Source organism: Chiloscyllium plagiosum, chromosome 36 (genome assembly GCF_004010195.1).
Source record: "Chiloscyllium plagiosum isolate BGI_BamShark_2017 chromosome 36, ASM401019v2, whole genome shotgun sequence".
NCBI classification, from domain to species: Eukaryota; Metazoa; Chordata; class Chondrichthyes; order Orectolobiformes; family Hemiscylliidae; genus Chiloscyllium; species Chiloscyllium plagiosum.
In genome coordinates, this window is record NC_057745.1 from 15,052,320 (window position 1) to 15,069,561 (window position 17,242).

Here is a 17,242-nt window from a genome sequence, read left to right on the forward strand (position 1 = left end):
AGTAACAAGTTAAGCACATTGCTGTGGGTCTGGAGTCCAGACCATATAAGGATGTTAGATTTCCTGCCCTAATGAACCAAATGGGGTTTTATGATAATCGACATGGTCATTATTACAGTCATAGATATACAACATAGATACAGACCCTTCAGTCCACCTCGTCCATGCTGACCAGAAATCCTAAACTGATCTATTCCCATTTGTCAACATTTGGCCCACATCTCTCTAAACCCTTTCTACTCAGATACCCATCCAGCTGCCTTTTTAAATGGTGTCATTGTACTCCACTTCCTCTGGCAGCTCATTCTGTACATGCACCACCCTCCGCATGAAATAATTTCCCCTTAGGTCCCTTGTAAATCTTTCCCCACTCACCCTACACCTATGCTTTCTAGTTTTGGGCTCCACCACACACCAGGGAAAATACCTTGTATATTTATCCTATCAATGCCCCTCATGGTTTTATAAACCTTTATAAGGTCATCCCTCAGCCTCTGACACTCCAGGAAAAATAGCCCCAGCCTATTCAACCTCTCCCTATCGCTCAAACCCTCCAACCCTGGCAACATCACAGAGCATAGAACATAACAGCACAGTACAGAGCCTTCGGCCTTCAACATGGAACCAATCTGAAGCCTATCTATCCCACACTATTCCATTTTCATCCATATGTTTAACCAATGACCATTTAAATGCCCTTAAAGGTAGTGAGTCTACTATTGTTGCAGGCAGTGCATTCCACACCCCGACTACTCTGAGATTTGCATCCTTGTAAATCATTTCTGAACCCTTTCATAAGAACATAGGAACTAGGAGCAGGAGTAGGCCATCTGGCCCTTCGAGCCCACTCCCATTCAATAAGATCATGGCTGATTTTTTCCATGGCCTCAGCTCCACTTATCTGCCCTCTCACTGTAACCTTTCATTCCTTTACTATAAATATAGCTCACTGGTCTATAATTCCCCATCTTTTGTCTACCTCCCTTTTTAAACAGTGGCGTCATATTTGTTGTTTTCGAATCTGCTGGAACTGCTCTAGCGTCCAGTGAATTTTGGAAAGTTACCACAGGCGCATTTGCTATTTCTCCAGCCATCTCTTTTAGTACTCTGGGACGCATTCTATCTGAGCTAGGAGACATGTCCACCCTTAGCTCCCTTAGTTTGCCCAACACTCCCTCTTCCGTAATAATGATTGCTTCCAGGTCCTCACCTATCTTCGTCTTTTTGTCAATTACTGGCATGTTATTTGTGTCCTCCACTGGGAAGACTGAATCAAAATAACTGTTCAATGCCTCAGCCATTTCCTCATATCGCATTACTAAATCCCCCTTCTCAACCTCTAAAGGACCAATGTTTACTTTGGCTACTGTTTTTTGTTTTTATATATTTATAGAAACCTTTGCTATCTGCCTTTATATTCCAAGGTAGTTTTCTCTCATAATCTATCTTACATTTCTTTAAAACTTTTTTTTATGTGACTTTCTGTTGACCTTTAAAGCTTTCCCAATCTTTTAGTTTCCTGCGGATCTTGGCCAATTTGTATGCTTTCTCTTTCAATTTGATAGCCTCCCTTATTGCCCTATACACCCATGGCAGATTACCTCTTTTCCTACAGTCCTTCCTTTTCACTGGTATATACTTTTGCTGAGCACTTTGAAAAATTGCTTTGAAAGTCCTCCAGTGTTCACCAACTGTCCCACCATAAAGTCTTTGCTTCCAGTCTACTTGAGCCAACCCCTCCCTTATCCTATTGTATTCTCCCTTGTTTAAGCTCAGGTATTGGATTTTATCTTCTCACTTGACGTCTGTATTATAAATTCAACCGGACTGTGATCACTCCTTCCAAGAGGCTCCCTGACTATTACATCATTAATTATTCCTATCTCATTACACAGGACCAGATCTAGGATTGCTTGCTCTCTTGTTGATTCCATTACATACTGTTCAAGAAAACTATCATGGATACACTCCACGAACTCCTCCTCAAGGCTACCCTGACTGACCTGGTTCGACCAATCAACACATAGATTAAAATCCCCCATGATAATTGCTGCACCACTTTTACAGGCATTAGCTATTTCTTTGTTTATTGCCCACCCCACTTTGATATTATTATTTGGTGACCTGTAGACTACACCTATCAGTGACCTTCTTTCCTTCTTTGAATTTTTCATTTCCACCCAAATATTTTCAACCTCATTCTCCATAGAACTATGTTATCTCTCACCACCGCCCAGATGTCATCCTTAAATATCAGAGCTGCACGGCCTCCCTTACCTCCCTGACTGTCCTTCCAAATAGTCTGATACCCCTGGATGTTTAACTCTCAGTCATGGCCATCCCGCAACCATGTCTCCGCAAGGCTACTAAATCATATTCAGGAGTGCTGATGTGTGCTGTGAACTCATCTACATTGTTATGAATGCTACAAGCATTCAGGTAAAGTGCCAGCCTTTGTACCCTCTTTATGAATTCCAACATCTCCAATAATAATATATCCTAAATTATTCTTTCTTTTTACTTCTTTCATAGTCTACCATGTTGTTAAACCCTCCTGCTCACACACTAACCTGCTGCTTTCCTTTTTATTTACCACCAAACGTCCTGTCATTTTCCCCTTCCCTTCCCTTCCCTTCCCTTCCCTCTGACTCACTAGTTTAAAGTCCTAGTGACCACCTTATTTATCCTTTCTGCTGGAACACTGGTTCCAGATTGATTCAGGTGGAGACCATCCCATTGGTATAGGTGCCTCCTGTTCCTAAACTAATGCCAATGCGCCATGAAATGGAATCCTCCTTCCCACACCACTCCCTTAGCCAAGTGTTTACTTTCCCAATTTTCTTATCCCTAAACCAATTGCACATGGCTCGGGTAGTAATCTGGAGATTATGACCCTTGAGGACCTGTTCCTTAATTTTGTTCGTAATGCCTCACAATCCCCAACAGATTCTCCTTCCTCAACTTGCCAATGTTGTTTGTCCCAACATGGACCACAACAACTGGATCCTCGCCCTCCTGCTCCAATATCCTTTCAAGCCGGTCAGAGATGTCCTGCACCCTCAAGTTTTTACAACATCTTTCCTATAGCAGGGAGACCAGAAATGAACACTGTATTCTAAAAGTGGCCTAACCAATGTCCTGTACAGCCACAGCATAACCTCCCAACTCCTGTACTCAATGCACTTACCAGTGAAGGCAAGCTTACCAAACACCACCCAGTCTAACTGTGACTCCAATTTCAAGGAATTATGCACTTGAACCTCTCAGTCTCTTTGTTCAGCAACTCTCCCCATGTAAGTCCTGCCCTGGTTTGCCTTACCAAAATGCAGCAGCTCACATTTATCTAAATTAAACTCCATCAGCCACTCCTCAGCCCATTGGCCCATTGGTCCATCTGATCAAGATCCCACTGTACTCTGAGGTAACCTTCACTGTCCATTACAACTCCAAATTTGGTGTCATCTGCAAACTTACTAACCATACCTCCTATATTCACATCCAGATCATTTATATAAATGTCAACAAGTAGAGTACCCAGCACCAATACTTGCATCACATCACTGGTCATAGATCTCCAGTCCAAAACAACTGCCATCTCCTACCACCCTCTGTCTCCTACCATCAAGCTAATTTTGCATTTAAATGGCTAGCTCTCCCTGGATTCCATACGATCTAATCTTCCTAACCACTCTACCATGCAGAACCTTGTTGAATGACTTACTGAAGCCATATAGACAAAGTCTACTGCTGTACCTTCATAAATCCTCTTTATCATCTCTTGAAAAGCTCAATCAGGTTAGTGAGAAATGATTTCCCACACACACACTGCCATGTTGGCTATCCCTAATCAGTCCTTGCCTTTCCAAATGCATGTAAATCCTGTCTCTCAATCCTTTCCAACAACTTACGTCAGCTTCTCTGCTATACAGGCTACCTTTTTATTCCAGATATATATTCCATTCATCATTTGCCATGATGGGATCTGAACCCAAGACCCCAGAATTAGCCTCAGTTTTCCTGGATCACTAGTCCAATGACATTACCACTACACCACTCCTTTATAAAGCCCTGACTCCTGTATGCTATATGCCAGTACTCCTGATTTGTCTTGCTAGCTTCAATGATCAAATATCTAAATACGCAATGTTTCATTGGATCCTCAAGAGGTTAATAGTGAAACTAATTTATTGGAGAATTGTCTTTAGCAAATTAGCTGCAGACATATAAATAATACAGGACAGACAGGAAGCTGCTCAGCTTATAGTTCCTTCAATCCAAAACCAAAACCATTCCAACCTCAGTCATTGAGTTTCAGTTTGCAGATGGCGCCTATGTGTACACTCACACAGAAAGTGAGCTTCAGGTCATTGGCTCCTTCTCTGAAGCATATAAGAAAATGAGCCATTCACTAAGCTCTAAGGTCCTCCTCCAACCAATACCCACAGCAAAACATCTCCCCATCATCGAGTAAAATTATTGGTGAAATTCTGGAAGAATGTGGATTTTCTTTTGTATCTTGGGAGCCTCTTCTCAATGGTGCAGATATAGATGGTTAAAATCATCATCGACTCCAATATGCCAGGTCAGCCTTTGTTCAATTGAGTGTTTGGGGACTAGGTCTCGAATCCTAGGCATGATATATTAGTAGCAATGATTCCTGTGTTCATTTCTACTTCAGAGATTTTAATAACTTGCAGCAGGAATCTCAAAGCACTGGTGAAATATCACTGGTGGATTTGGATCTGCCATATCCAGTGTCAATTGATCCAACAGCATTGCCCTCTCCCAGGCCAAATCACCCAAAATTGAGGTACTTATTGTTTGAAACCAGCTTCACTGGGCCTAACATGTCATTCAAGTCTCTGACACCAGACTCCCAAGTAATTGTTCTACTGGGAACTTGATTGTGGTAGCAGGCTTCCAGAAGGGTCATGGAGTCCTCAAAGCCTCCTACAGAGATCAAACATAGCCACTGACTCATGGGAGAGCCCAAGTTGAGGCCAATCAAAATGGAGGAGACATCAAACAGACCAGGAGACTTTGTTGGGAATATACAAAGGTGAAATTAAGACAGAGAAGGAGGGCTTGCACTAGAGGAAGTCCACAAATCTCCAACCCCTCCTTCAAGCACCACTGGCTTTATATATGACTAAGCCTGTAAATCGCATTTGGACAGCAGCCCTTTCAGAACCCACAAAACCAGAGTGGAAACAAGTTTCCTCCCGTTGTTTGGTGGAATGTACGTCACTGGAAAGGCCAACGTTTGTTGTACATCTCTCATTGCCCTTGAACTGACTGGCTTGCTTGGCCAGTGAAGAGTCAACTGCTTCATTGTGAACCTGGAGTCACATGTAAGTCACTCTGGGCAAAGATGGTGCATTTTGTTCCTTATAGGGCATTCGTGAACCAGGTGGGTTTGTGCGACATTTGAAGGTAGTTTCCTGTGATTAGCTCTCAATTCTGGATTTTATATTTCCTATTGATCCTGTCAGAGATGATATTTCGTGCCTCAGGAGTCAATGGAACCTGAACTCAAGCTTCCTGGCTCAGAGGCAGGGATACTACCACTGCACCACAACAATCCAATTCAACATTTTATTAACAATGTAAATTCCACCCTGCTACCGCAGTGAAATTTGAACCCATGTCCCTGGGGTAGTAGGCCAGTGAGAATATCATCAACTCTCCTGATTGCCCAAAAGGAAGAAACCAATTAAAAACTCAGTAATGTTTAGAAATGTATACACTGGTCATACTGGGCCACCATTATGAAGTCTACAAGTTAATGGGTCCCTGAGATCATCCTCAATCTTGATCTTCAAGCAGGAAGAACTACCTAAGAGGGAGAATGATAACAATAATCTTTGGATAATATTCATGTGTTTACCAATTTAAAGAGATTAGGCTAAAACAGGGCTTGCTCATTTTAAATCCTATTTGATAGAAAAAGAAGAGCTTTCAGTAAATACTTTCATGTTTGACATTTCCGTAATAACAGACCGATGAACACAAAGATATTCAAAGCATTTTCCAAGAAACTGAAGTAAAACAATCATTCTGAAAGAGAAAGAGGATTAGAGAGTAACTTATTCCACTGCAAAAGGAGGAAATCCGAAAGAGAAAGAAAACACAAACTGAGGATGCCCTGTGGCCATTTTCAAACAATTAAGTTCTTTTGACTTATAGGACTTGAGATTCCCAGTTGGATCAGCTCCTGACATCAGCTTCAAATCCGGCTTGGAAATCTGGGAGTTATTGTGGGGCAGATCATCTCTGGCAATCTTCCCGGAGGCAAGCAATTAAAAAAAAATTGCCTCTGGGATCCCTGCCTGACACAGAATGCCATGTGAAACAGTGGTGTGGGGATGCAAGGCAGATTGTGGAATTTGAATTCAATTTTTTAAACAAAGTCTGGAATTAAGAATCTAACAATGACCATGAATCCATTGTTGATTATTGTAAAAACCCATCTGGCTCGCTAATGTTCTTGAGAAAAGAGAAATGACATCCTTATTTGTTATGACTCCAAAGCCGCAGCAGAGTCGAAAAGTGTGGCGCTGGAAAAGCACAGCATGTCAGGGGCATCCGAGGAGCAGGAGGGTCGACGTTTCAGGCATAAGCCCTTCAATATGCCTGATGAAAGGCTATTACCCGAAACGTCGACGCTCCTGCTCTTCAGAAGCTGCCTTACCTGCTGTGTTTTCCAGTGCTACAGTTTTCACCTCTGACTCTCCAGCATCTGCAGTCCTCACTTTCTCCACAGCAGTGTGTTTGACTCTTTAAATTAGGGATGGGCAATAAATGTGGGGCCTAGCCAGTGGGGCCTAGCCAGTGGGGCCTCATCCCATGCTTGAAAAAAAAGGAAGAGACCGCCCAGAATGAAAGACTCTTAAAGCTGGCAAATGAGATATACTGGTCCCAATGACTTCTATGCTTCGTAATGATGGCCCAGTATGACCAGTGTATACATTTCTAATCATTATTGAGTTTTTAATTAGTTTCTTCCTTTTGGGCAATCAGACAGCCTACTGTCTGGCTGGCAGCCCTGCCAGGTGAGGTGGGTGCGATTGAGACAGGCAGGAGGCCCCAGCGGGTGAGGAAGGTGTTTTCAGGCCATCAGCATTCACTCTATAGGATGATCATGGATCATGATGGCAGTCCAGTCACTTTGTGAAAATCCCTGCTGCAGCAGTGATCTCTCTTCCCCCAGATGAGCCTGAGACTGTGTGTACGGAAGCCGGGGCAGGAAATCTCCACGTTCTGCTGAGCTTGTGCGTCTGGGGTAGATCTGATGCATTCATCACCGACTTTGCTCCCAACCCCATCCTTATTATTCAGCCCACATAGACTGTTGTCATGTCGGAGACGTTGGCATCCCAAGCACAGCAAGCTCCTACAGCGCAACAACAAACGGATCATCCCACTTTTAGGAATGCTGCTTGAGGAATAACCGTTGTCCAGGACAGCATGGGTAACTCTCTAATCACTTTTGAAAGAGTTTGCCAGGGAATCTTCCACACGTCTTGCTGAGATGGAAGACGGGACTTTTTCAGTTTGATAGCCCATTTGTGAGTTGACACCTGCAATAGTGCAGCACTCTGTCCATATTGCATTGAAGTAGCAGCCGAGAGTTGGATACTCCAGCCTCTTGAATTGGACTGGAATCCACTGATTCTCAAAGGATTACAGCCCTTAGATCAGCCTTGAATACCGCACTTACCCAAACAGCAAAGTAGGAAATATTATTTGCAAAACAAAGACCAAATCACATTTGGAAATGTCAAAAAAGGTCTCCATTAGGTAGTCCAAATTTCTGGTGCAGCTGTTCAACAGACATCATAACCTCCCCATCGAACAGATCCCCTAAGCAAGAAATACCCCTGCACCTCCAGATTTTAAATGTAGCGTCTGTGAGCCCCAGTTGAAAATCCCATGCTCCCACTATAGGAGTATAAGGAGAGGTTTTTTGTGAATTACCCTCATCTTGCCGCATTATCTTCCAAGCTTTAATTGTATTTAATACAATAGGGTTTTTACAGTGATCCATAATGACTTTCATCTTATCTAAAATGAGAGATTAATAAGGGGACACTTTGCTTGAGAAGCCTCAATGTCCATCCAGATTGATTGCGGGTCAGACGAGACCCAATCAGCTATGTAGCTTAATAGAGAACTCAGCTGGTACTTCCTAAAGTCTAGAAAATCCAGCCCTCCCCTTGCTTGTGGGAGCTGCAGCTTCTTTAATTTAATAAGGGGCCGTCTATGATTCCAAATGAAAGAACCAAGCCAACCATATAGTTTGCGCAATGCCGGCCTCGGCAACATCACAGGGAGCATTCTCATAGGGTATAGGAGACAAGGCAAAATATTCATTTTAATTAGAGCTATTCTGCCTAACCAAGATATTGGAAGATCCCCCCAGCGTTGAAGATCCTGCCTTATCCTCTCTAATAGGTGCAAAAAATTGGCTTTGTACAGCTGACCAAAAACTGGGGTGATAAAAATCCCTAAATATAAGAAACTCTCCAGAGACCACTGAAAGGGAAAGTGAGATCCATCCGATAAGTGGGACATACTAGCGAGACCGCCCATCGGCATGGCCTCCGATTTTGTGAAATTGATTTTATAACCTGAGAACGCACTTATTAAATTGATTACTTGGATCAAGTGGGGCACGGACATCAAAGGATTACTCAGAAAAAGGAGAACATCATCTGCATAAAGGGTAATTTTACATTTACCTGAACCAATCCTCGGAGCCATTACATTAGAATTGGCCCACATAGCTTCCGCTAGTGGTTCAATTATTAGCGTGAATATTAACGGTGAGAGAGGACATCCCTGACAACAGTCCCTACCCACACTGATGCTATCCGAGCCTAAACCATTAGTAATCATGGCTGCTTTGGGGTCATTGCACAATATTGAGACCCGTTTGGTGAATACCTCTCCGACACCGAACTTTTCCAGTGTGTAAAACAGATCTGACCATTCAACCCGATTGAATGCCTTCTCCACATCTAAACAGTCTACTATTCCTGGTATTCTTTCCTGATGACAGACTTGGATCACATTTAAAACCCTTCTAATATTATTAGATGATCTGCGGCCCTTGATAAACCCCGTCTGATCCTCTTTTATAATGTATAGTAAAACCCTCTCTAGCCTTAATGCTAATGTTTTAGAAAGAATTTTAAAATCTACATTTAGCAAAGGTATTGGTCTGTATGATGTGCAATCTTCTGGGGCCTTTCCTTTTTTAAGAATGAGCGAAATATTTGCTTCTCACATCGAAGGCAGGAGGCAGCCCTGACCATATGAATAATTATACATGTCTATAATTGGACCAGCCAGTACCCTTATAAACCCTTTGTAGAATTCAACCTGGAATCCATCTGAGCCAGGTTCCTTACCACTCTGAAGCTGCCTGATTGCATCAAGTACTTCCTGGGTTGTTAGGGGAGCATTCAGGATCGACACCTGTTCTGGGGTTAAGTCCAGAAAGGCCAGGCTTTTAAAAATGGACTCCATCTTCTTAGCTCTGTCTTCACAATCCTGTGATTTATACAGATCAGAGTAAAACTTTCTGAAGGCTGTATTGATCCTTTTGTGGTCATGAGTCAAAGTACTAGCACTTTCCCTAAGCGGGGCCTTTTTTCTCCTTTCAAGATACGTTAGGTATCTACCAGCCTTATCGCCATATTCATATAGTCTTTGTTTTGCAAATAATATTTCCCACTTTGCTGTTTGGGTAAGTGCAGTATTCAGGGCTGTCCTAAGGGCTGTAATCCTTTGTAATTTAGCAACAGAGGGTCTATCAACATAAGCCATCTCAGCTGCCTTCAAGCGAGCCTCGAGTAGACGCTGTTGTTCTCCCTTTTGTTTTCTCTGCGTGAGTGTTTTATTTTTAATTTGTTCACAGGACATAGGGGTCACTGACCTGGCCAGCATTTGTACCAGTTCCTAATTGCCCAGGGGGCAGTTAAGAGTCAGCCACATTGCTGTGGGTCTGGAGTCACATGTAGGCCAGACCAGGTAAGGATGGCAAATTTCCTTCCCTGAAGATATTTTCCTTCTGAAACGTGACTGGTCCATTGGGAAGCAGCAGTGGAGGATTAGTCAATTCTAACATTCAGCTTCATTCGAACGCGTGGCTGGTTAAATCCTGACCAGAATCTCCAGGCCTTTCTCAGGAACCAGCCGCCCCGGTTGTTGAGACAGGGTGAGTCAGAAACCATTTGGCCAGACCCAGGACAATCCTGCGATGGGCGAGGGAGTGGGAAGGAAGGAAAGGAGCGTGGATGCAGGGTGAATGCACTTGCCTTAGAGGCCTGTAGGAGAGCACTCCTACTGCCCAAGGACCAGACGAAGAAATGGACTTAACTTCAGAGCCTCTTCTCCCATTTTGATCAGTCCTTGTTCGTTCGTTAGACCCTGTCCAATCTGCATATTTAAAGCAAGATCTCATTGACTTAATTGGGAATCATAGCCTGAGTAGGTTGCAATTGACAGGCTTGGTGCAGGTTTAGGTTAATGGGGTTCAGGGGTATAGGGACCTGGATAGTTGTCATGACAACCTCAATTATCATGAATCTGGACATGATTTTACCCAGCTGCTAATACCACGGAGGGGAAAGCAGCCAAGTCAGCAGTTCAGAAGAGGAAGCGAAAGGTGCTGGAAATAGAAAGAATGATGACACAAGAAATCAATGAATTTTATATCTTAGACTTGGATATTTCAATTAAAAGTGATGATGGTAAGAAGTCCATGGATGTCAAACACCAGGGACAGGCTGGTGGATTTGTTCCTGCATCTGTGGCCACTGGATTCACTAGATTACCTGGAGTGGGGGAGGGGTGCGGATATCAGAACATCAGACTGGGTTGGAATGCACATCTGTAAAGGATCTGCCTGATCTTCTGATCATTGCCACACAACAAGTAATTCAGTGAGTCTGAGCGCAGATCAGGGAATGTCCCATCTCCTCGTACACTTTGTCATCCTTCACCATATCTGGCTTGACCACTTCTAGCCCTGACTTGCTGCCCTCTCCCCCGCTAAAACTCTCTACTACTGCAGGACTCTCCTGATATTCATTGTTATCCTAATTCTGAAACCGTTCATTCATATCCTCATCGCACTCACTTATAAATCTGATGAGTATTTGGAATTTTAAGAGATCTGTTCAATTCCTTTGCTATTTTTTCCTTTATCCTTATCCATTAGATCAAATCTCCAACATCTACAACCCCACGCTAGACCTGAAATCCCATCTCTGCCCCTTTCCTTCACTTTCTCCCTCTCTAGTTCTCTCTCATTTCTCCCCTATCTGAACCCTCCTTTTTAAATCATTGCTCATTCATGAGTTTTATCTCCTTCTCTTTCAACTCCAAATCCAAGAAAATCCTGATAATCAAGCTTCCCAAGGCCCAGGACCCAGTTCCAGCTGATAATGTAAATCTTTGCCTCTCTTTAGACATCACTTTTTGACACTGCCACCATTAACCCCTCCTGAACTAAAACATCTCAATCTCTCTCTCATTACTATTGACTACCCTATCTTTCCCCTTTCTTAAACATGTTGTTATCTTTCAGATCAATGCTCACCTCTCCTGCTGCTGGCTATTTGAATCCTTCCAGTGAGAATTATATCTCCGCTGACTGCACATTATTCCACCCAGTTTCAAACCTAGTTTTGAATGTACCTGACATTGGAACAAAGCCAACCCTCTAGGATTGAACATTCCATTGATTCTTTTAGTGAAGTCCTTCCTCCTCACCTCAGTCCTCAATGGTCTGAAAACGGTGCTCCTATATTTTAGGTTCCCTGACCAGTGGATACAATCTCTCAACATCTACCTTACCAAATACCTTCAGGGTTCTGCTCCCCTTTCTCCTGTGGTCTAAATTATTGTGACTATTTGAAATTAGGGGCATTCACCTTGATGCGTGCAAGATAAAAAGCTTTAGTCACATCTCTTCTCAGCAAGATTTATGGCCTATATTGACTATCTTACAAGTTGTTGAATCTTCAACATATAGTATTATTGCAGCACGTAGATTCCAGGAGAGTTCTAATTCCAAATAAAAGGTTTTGTCACACACTTTTGGTGAGTGTTCCTTTAAACTACACAGGCTTGAATTTGATACAGCTACTTGGCACCTCAGACACAGATTCCATTTTCTGTATCTCTGTAAATGGATAAAGCTTCTGTCACTTGCTAAAATGGTCCTGGAGTTCAGGGACCTGGCTTGAATTCCCATGTGCATGCTAGATACGGACAATTATTTTTGGTCTCCACCAAATGTCCATACAAGGCATCACTAGGAACTTACATAAGAAAGTTTGTGTCAGCTTCCAGCACATTTGCCAATGGTGATCTCTTTTCTTGTGGAATTCATTTCTTTAACCCTTTGGCTCTTGTATATTCTCTATGTAAATCCAAGATTATAGAGCATTAGAGAACAGATAGTTAATATTTAGTCATCTGTTGAATAGATAGATGGTAGATTTAGATGAGAAAGGATATGAGAAAACTAATGGAGTTTAAATACCAGCATGGGATACTGGGGCCAAATGACCTGTTTCAGTACTGTACATCATATGTTGTCTCATATGGGAAATAATGGAAGTGCCATAATACAGTAGTACAAAAATCAGCATTTACATAGCATATTTCACAACCCTGGGAACATCCCAAAGTGCTTCACATATAATGAAATACCTTTGCAGTTGTTGTGTATGAAATACAGCAGCTAATTTTGAGCACAGCAGGATCCCACAAACACAAATACAATGATGACCCAGATCATCTGCTTTAATCATGTTGGTGGACGCAGAGCACCAGGGTGAACTCTACCGATCTTCTTCAGTTGGTGTCAGGAGATTATTTCCTCACACCTTCAAAGTCATACAGGACCTGGTTTAGTGTCTCAGCAAAAGGCAGTGCAGCACTCTGTCAGTACAAGCTAATGGGAGCTTTAATATTGCTCCTGAATCCTGGAGTGGGACTTGAATCCATAACCTTCAGACTTACCAGAAAGCATAATACCAGCTTACTGTGTATGCAATGTAGGTACAATCAGCATTCCTCGTTATATTTCTCCTTATCAATGCTTAATCCATGAGTTTGTTGAAGTAATGCTAAAAACAAATATCCTCAAAAATTGTTTCCTCTCAATACTTTTTCACCGATCACTAATATCTATTTACCAGTACGTACTTCATCACAACCCTTAACCATATTGAAGACCTCTACAATTGCATTGCTTTCTTCTTTCAGCTTGGAAGCAGGAATCTATTAAAGATCTCCCCTGCCACGATGCAGACGATATTGAATGACGTCTGTAGAGCTGCAACAATGAAAGCTGTACCTTTACATATTATGGTGCTGCTGTTTTATATAAGGCTTGCCAGCTGGGTTCCTGGAACAGTCAGGAATAGACAGCTCTCAAAATATTTGAATTGATGTCATGTTAGGCTGTTGAGGTAACAGGATATGTACCATCTGATTAAAAGTGTTTGATCACACCAAGTCCTGCCAACACAATCTTCCAGGAGCTGAATGGACAACAGTCCTCAGCTTAAATGGTCAATAACTTCGGGACTTCTACCCAGCTCTGACCCAGCTCACCAGAAAGTGCACAAACCTCGTTGCTTTGTGTTACAGACTTTGGAGAATTTATTTTTGCACTTCTTGTTTTGATAACTTGGTTACCTTGAACTGCTACTTTTATTTGTGGCGATTTGTCACCAGATTTTCAGGCACAACTGAATCAGAGCTGTCCAAAGCAGCACTTTTTAAATATATTGCAGTTGGAAAGCCTGTTACTGTAGCAATATTAACCCACTCTTTCACGTTATATCCATGTGGACTTCAGTTTTAGTTTTGCACTCAGAATAATGCTGAATATTAATGGTGATACTTGTCACAAAATGATTACCTTGTATTTGCTGTGACACAATTAATTTCATTGTTTTGATATGGGTGAAAGTGTCAGAAGGTTACTGTTGTGGTTCTGTTCGCTGAGCTGGGAATTTGTGTTGCAGACGTTTCGTCCCCTGTCTAGCTGACATCCTCAGTTCTTGGGAGCCTCCTGTGAAGCGCTTCTGTGATGTTTCCTCCGGTATTTATAGTGGTTTGAATCTGCCGCTTCCGGTTGTCAGTTCCAGCTGTCCGCTGCAGTGGCCGGTATATTGGGTCCAGGTCGATGTGCTTGTTGATTGAATCTGTGGATGAGTGCCATGCCTCTAGGAATTCCCTGGCTGTTCTCTGTTTGGCTTGTCCGATAATAGTAGTGTTGTCCCAGTCGAACTCATGCTGCTTGTTGGTTGTTATATACAACCAACAGCCACTCTCAGACAACAACTCACCAGGACGAAGGACCCGATACCCAGCATAAACAAAACCAATGTAGTGTACAAAATCCCATGCAAGGACTGCACAAAACACTACATAGGACAAACAGGAAGACAGCTAACAATCCGCATCCATGAACACCAACTAGCCACGAAACGACATGACCAGCTATCCTTAGTAGCCACACACGCAGATGACAAGCAACATGAGTTCAACTGGGACAACACTACTATTATAGGACAAGCCAAACAGAGAACAGCCAGGGAATTCCTAGAGGCATGGCACTCATCCACAGATTCAATCAACAAGCACATCGACCTGGACTCAATATACCGACCACTGCAGCAGACAGCTGGAACTGACAACCGGAAGCTGCAGATACAAACCACTATAAATGCCGGAGGAAACATCACAGAAGCGCTTCACAGGAGGTTCCCAAGCACTGAGGGGACGAAATGTCTGCAACACAAATTCCCAGCTCGGCGAACAGAACCACAACAACGAGCACCCGAGCTACAGATCTTCTCCCAGACTTTGAGAAGGATGCTGTTTCAAACCCTAGCCTCAGATTTCAGCCCATAGGTTTGACTGCAATTCCAGTGCAATAAAGACAGAATAGAAAAGATTAGACATTTATTTCACATTCACTTTTACAGTGAAACATTCTATAAGTTGCCCCCACCACGGTGCCTACAGCAATGTACACCACTACCTGCCAGACCACTGGAAAACCTGGACAATGAAGACGAAGAAGACCTCCACATGGGGTCAAAACTGCCCATTGAGAGACCACCACAGTGGGAAACGACCACACAGCAAGACCCACGGGGAGACCACCCCACAGGGAGACTGCCCCAGTGGGAGGCAGCCACTCTGGACTGAGACCACCTTTCCCATTCTTCAGGTGCCCAGGTCTCGCTGCAGACCTGGAGCCTTGGTCTAGCCTGAGAGTCCTGGCCAGGGGGAGCCAGCCTGGGAGACCCCCGGAGTAGGTTGGAGTTGTGTCTGGCTCATCCTGATATTGTTGCCGCTGTTGCTGGAGGCCTCCTCCTTCACCCCCTACATTCCAGGCTTATAAGATAAGAAACTGCAGAAAGAAAGAGAAAACCACTGGGAGTGGATGAGCCCTGGTGTCAGGCCCCCTACTCTGCTGCCTTCTTGAAAAGAAAGTGTTGCTTTGTTGAAGGTGCAATATTTTTCCGTGGAACATGAAATTGTTTTCATGCTTCTCAAATGGGTGTAAAAGAACAGTGTTATAGCTAAAGGAAAGCAGGACATTCACACAATCTGCTAGCTGCCGTTTAACTCACAACTAAGTCATAACATAACTGAGTTATCTCACTGTTGTTTGTGAGACTTTGTTTTGCAAAAATTAGTAGTTGCATTTGCCAAGAAAAATAACATTGCCTGCATGTTAAGAATGATTGTCATTTACTTTCGGATATCATGGCGGGGGCAGGCAAAATTCTCTTTACAAGTTGTTTCTTTCTCTCTTCTGAGGCTCAGTGGTTAGTACTGCTGCCTCACAGTGCCAGGGACCCAGGTTCAATCCCCACCTCGGGTGACCGTCAGTGTGGAATTTGCATATTCTCCCCGTGTCCACATGGGTTTCGTCTACATGCTCCTATTTCCACCCAGAGTCCAAAGATCTTCAGGTTAGGTGGATTGGCCATGGGAAAAGCAGGATTGTAGGGTGGGCTGTTCTCCAAAGGACTGTAGGGATTTGATGGGCTGAATGGCCTGCTTCCACACAATAGGGATTCTACGATTCTGTTCTGGCTGAAAGCTTTAACAGAGGTTGAGGGAGGCCCATGTGAACAACGACAACAGTGTGTCACTGACCAAGTGTGTACAAAGCTGTTAAAATCATCAATATTTAACAAACCACTTCACATCAACAACCACAAGGTTGTGCAGCAAGCTGTCAATTCAAATATTTCTGCTTAACCTCAGGCCTGAGCATATCAATATGAGGGGATTAACCTTTGTGCTCTGAATACTGTTCATCACTTCCTAATAATAGACTTTTGGTATTTAACATTATCCAGTACGAGTGTTGTTTATTTTTGTTTTAATATAGGATTTGGGAATAAAACTACAGAAAGAGGCCATTCTGTCCCTCTGTCTGCATTGGATAAAACAGTTAGCAGCCCATTCTAATGCTTCTGTCACCTGGTCTGTTACCCCGCAGGATACAATGCTCCGTGTACTGATCCCTGCAGATTACAGTGTTCCAGGTACAGATTGACACACATTACAGTGCTCCAGGTGCAGATCCCTGTAGATTACAGTGTTCCAGGTACTGATCCCTGTAGATTACAGTGTTCCAGATGCAGATCCCTGTAGATTACAGTGTTCCAGGTACTGATCCCTGTAGATTACAGTGTTCCGGTTACTGATCCCTGTAGATTACAGTGTTCCAGGTACTGATCCCTGTAGATTACAGTGTTCCAGGTACTGATCCCTGTAGATTACAGTGTTCCAGGTACTGATCCCTGTAGATTACAGTGTTCCAGGTACTGATCCCTGTAGATTACAGTGTTCCAGGTACTGATCCCTGTAGATTACAGTGTTCCAGGTACTGATCCCTGTAGATTACAGTGTTCCAGGTACTGATCCCTGTAGATTACAGTGTTCCAGGTACTGATCCCTGTAGATTACAGTGTTCCGGAACAGATCCCTGTAAATTACAGTGTTCCAGATGCAGATCCCTGTAGATTACTGTGTTCCAGGTACTGATCCCTTTAGATTACAGTGCTCCAGGTGCAGATCCCTGTAGATTACAGTGTTCCAGGTACTGATCCCTGTAGATTACAGTGTTCCAGGTACTGATCCCTGTAGATTACAGTGTTCCAGGTGCAGATCCCTGTAGATTACAGTG